This window comes from Arachis duranensis, chromosome 3 (genome assembly GCF_000817695.3).
Source record: "Arachis duranensis cultivar V14167 chromosome 3, aradu.V14167.gnm2.J7QH, whole genome shotgun sequence".
NCBI lineage: Eukaryota > Viridiplantae > Streptophyta > Magnoliopsida > Fabales > Fabaceae > Arachis > Arachis duranensis.
Window position 1 is genome coordinate 56,555,484 of NC_029774.3, and position 4,340 is coordinate 56,559,823.

Below are 4,340 nucleotides of genomic sequence, written 5' to 3' on the forward strand. Positions count from 1 at the left end.
CAATTTTATTTTGCAATTGAGTTGAGTTCTTGGCTGCTCTTCTGTTTTTACTGTTCCATTGGTTTTCAATTTACTTTCAAGCAATTTAATTCTTCTGCACTTGTTCTTCATTTTACATTTCTGTTCATGATCCCAATTGATCTATTGCTTTCTTTAATTTCCAGCACCTAACCCCCCTTTACTTTTCATGCAATTTACTTTTCTTGTAATTTAAGTTTCAGCTATTTTACATTCTTGTTATTTAAGTTTTATGCAATTTTACTTTCTGCAACTTTAAATTTCCTGTCATTTACAATTCTGTTGGCTACATTTCATCCAATATCCCTTCAATGTTAGCTTGACTAAACTAATCACCCACTAAAGTTGCTTGATCCATCAATCCCTGTGGGATCGACCTCACTCTTGTGAGTTATTATTACTTGATGCGACCCGGTACACTTGCCAGTTAGATTTGTGTGTTGGAAATTTGTTTTTCCACAAAAACACCATCAATCCCCACCATTGAATTACATGAGTAACTCTATCCTATTTTATTTATTTTCATTTACTATAATTTCTTAATACAGTTGAATCCGCCTGACTGGGATTTACAAGATGACCATAGCTTGCTTCATACCAACAATCTTTGTGGGATCGACCCTTACTCACGTAAGGTATTACTTGGATGACCCAGTACACTTGCTGGTTAGTTGTGCGGAGTTGTGTCAATGTGTGATTCACGTTTAAGAGCACCAAGTCTTTAGAGCCATTGTTGATGATCACAATTTCGTCCACCATCCACCTTAGTTATAGCGGCTAGTTCTTCCACTTGAAGATCCTATGGAGTGCTTGAACTCCTCAATGTCTCTTCCTTGCCTTTGTTGCTCTTCCCTCATGGCTCTTTGGTCCTCTCTAATTTCATAGAGGATAATGGAGTGCTCTTGGTGCTCCATCCTTAGTTGCTCCCATGTTGGAACTCAAATCTCCCAAAGAGGTGTTGAGTTGCTCCCAATAGTTGTGTGGAGGAAAATGCATCCCTTGAGGTATCTCAGAGATTTCTTGATGAGGGAATTCCCATGCTCTTGTTGAGGTCTATGAGTGGGCTCTCTTGTTTGCTCCATCCTCTTTCTAGTGATGGGCTTTTGAAATAAATCTCTCCATCTCCCATGACTCAGAGTTGGAAGCAATTGCCTTCTCTTTCCTCTTTATAGAGGTTTTTCCGGCCTTGGGTGCCATTAATGGTTATGGAAAAACAAAAAGCAACGCTTTTTCCCACACCAAACTTAAAAGATTTGCTCGTCCTCAAGCAAAAGAAGAAAGAAAGGAGTAGAAGAAGAAGAAATGGAGGAGATTGAGGTGGAGAGTGGTTCGGCCAAGGGGGTTTGGAGTGTTTGAGATGTGTGAAATGGAAGGTGGTGAAGAGATGATAGGGAAGAGGGTAGGATTTGATACGTGAATGATGTTTGGGGAAGACTGTTTTGGAAAGGTGTAAAGAGGAATGAGGGTGAGTTGGGGGTAGGTAGGGATCCTATGGGGTCCATAAATCTTGAGGTGTCAAGGAACTCTCATCCCTGCACTTTTTTGGCGTTTAAACGCCCTCTGTGTGCCATTTTTGGCATTTAACGCCAGCTCTGCTACCTTTCCTGGCGTTAAATGCCAGGCTGATGCCCGTTTCTGGCATTTAATGCCAGCCAGACACCAGATAGCCCTTTTCTAGCATTAAACACCAGTCTGCCTGCCAATTCTGGTGTTTAATGCCCAGAATGCTGCTAGACTGGGCATTAAACGCCCATTCTGCTATCCTTATTGGCGTTTAAATGCCAGTAAGCTCGTCCTTCAGGGTATGCTATTTTTTATGCTGTTTTTGATTTTGCTTTAATTCTGTAGCTATTTTTGTGACTTCACATGATCATCAACCTAAAGAAAGCATATAATAATAATAATGGAAAATAAAATGAAAGAGTAATTAATATAGATAAATAACATTGGGTTGCCTCCCAATAAGCGCTTCTTTAATGTCAATAGCTTGACAGTGAGCTCTTACAGAGCTTCACAGATGCTTATAGCATGATTGTGGCCTCCCAACACCAAACTTAGAGTTTGAGTGTGGGGGCTCTGCTTGAATTTGTATTGAGAGAAGCTTTTCATGCTTCCTCTCCATGGTTACAGAGTAAGATCCTTGAGCCTTGAACACAAGGTAGTCGTCATTCAGTTGTAGGACTAACTCTCCTCTATCTACATCAATCACAGCTTTTGCTGTGGCTAGGAAGGGTCTTCCAAGGATGATGGATTCATCCTCATCCTTCCCAGTGTCTAGGATTATGAAGTCAGCAGGGATGTAAAGGCCTTCAACCTTCACTAAGACATCTTCTACAAGTCCATAAGCCTGTTTCATTGATTTGTTTGCCATCTCTAGTAAGATTCTTCCAGCTTGTACCTCAAAGATCCCTAGTTTCTCTATTACAAAGAGTGGCATGAGGTTGATACCTGACCACAAGTCACACAGAGCCTTTTCAAAGGTCATGGTGCCTATGGTGCAAGGTATTACGAACTTTATGGGATCCAGTTTCTTTTGAGGCAATGTCTGTTGAATCCATGTATTCAGTTTATTGATGAGCAACGAAGGTTCATCCTCTCAAGTCTCATTACCAAATAACTTGGCATTCCGCTTCATGACTGCTCCCAGATACTGAGCAACTTGCTCTTCAACAATGTCTTCACCCTCTTCAGAGGAAGAATATTCATCAGAGCTTATGAATGGCAATAGTAAGTTTAGTGGAATCTCTATGGTCTATGTATGAGCCTCAGATTCCTTTGGTTCCTCAATAGGGAACTCCTTATTAGTCAGTGGACGTCCCTTGAGGTCTTCCTCACTGGGAATGACTGCCTTTTCACTCTCTCTAGGTTCGACCACTTTGGATATGGTTATGGCCTTGCACTCTCTTTTGGGATTCTCTTCTGTATTGCTTGGGAGAGTACTAGGAGGAGTTTCAGTAACTCTTTTACTCAGCTGACCTACTTGTCCCTCCAAATTTCTAATGGAGGACCTTGTTTCGGTCATGAAACTGAGAGTGGCCTTAGATAGATCCGAGACTATGTTTGCTAGGCCAGAGAGGCTCTGCTCAGAATTCTTTATTTGTTGCTGAGAAGATGATGGAAAGGGTTTGCTGTTGCCAAACTTATTTCTCCTACCATTATTGTTGTTGAAGCCTTTTTTAAGCTTCTGTTGATCCTTCTATGAGAAATTTGGATGATTCCTCCATGAAGGATTATAGGTATTTCTATAGGATTCTCCCATGTAATTCACCTCTTCCATTGTAGGATTCTCAGTATCATAAGCTTCTCCTTCAAAGGAGGCTTCTATAGTACTGCCGGATGCAGCTTGCAATCCAGTCAGATTCTGAGAAATCATATTGATTAGCTGAGTCAATATCTTGTTCTGAGCCAATATGGCATTCAGAGTATCAATCTCAAGAACTCCTTTCTTCTGAGTCATCTCATTATTCACAGGATTTTTTTTAGAAGTGTACATGAATTAGTTATTTGCAACCATCTCAATGAGTTCCTGGGCTTCTGCAGGTGTTTTCAAATGAAGAGATCCACCAGCGGAATGGTCCAATGACATCTTAGATAATCCAGACAGACCATCATAGAATATACATATGATGCTCCATTCGGGAAGCATGTCAGAAGGACACCTTTTGGTTAATTGCTTGTATCTTTCCTAAGCTTCATAGAGGGATTCACCTTCTTTTTGTTTGAAGGTTTGGACTTCCACTCTAAGCTTGCTCATCTTTTGAGGTGGAAAAAATTTGGTCAAGAAAGTATTGACCAACTTGTCCCAAGAGTTCAGGCTTTCTCTAGGTTGTGAATCTAATCATATCCTAGCTCTGTCTCTTACACCAAAGGGGAAAAGCAAAAGTCTGTAGACCTCGGGATCAACCTAATTGGTCTTAATAGTATCACAGATCTGCAAGAATTCAGCTAAGAACTTATGAGGATCTTCCGATGGAAGTCCATAAAACTTGCAATTCTGCTGCATTAGAGAAACTAATTGAGGCTTAAGCTCAAACTTGTTTGCTCCAATGGCAGGAATTGAGATGCTTCTTCCATAGAAGTTGGAAGTTGGTGCAGTATAGTCACAAAGAATCTTCCTTGCATCTCTGGCATTGTTGTTGGGTTCGACTGCCATGTCTGCTTCTTTTTCGAAGTTCTCTGTAAGGTCCTCTCCGGAGTGTTGTGCTTTAGCTTCTCTTAGCTTCTTCTTCAGAGTCCTTTCAGGTTCAGGATCAGCTTCAACAAGAATGTTTTTATCCCTGTTTCTGCTCATATGAAAAGGAAGAGAACAAAAGGGGGTAGTG

The 4,340-nt window shown here is 40.8% G+C and overlaps 1 non-coding gene across 1 annotated transcript; it reads left to right on the plus strand.

The window, feature by feature from the left end:
* Nucleotides 1–3,658: 3,658 nt before the first annotated feature.
* Nucleotides 3,659–3,766, plus strand: LOC127746353 (small nucleolar RNA R71). Its single transcript, XR_008007972.1, has one exon. It is a non-coding gene; the product is annotated as a small nucleolar RNA R71 (small nucleolar RNA).
* Nucleotides 3,767–4,340: the final 574 nt, after the last annotated feature.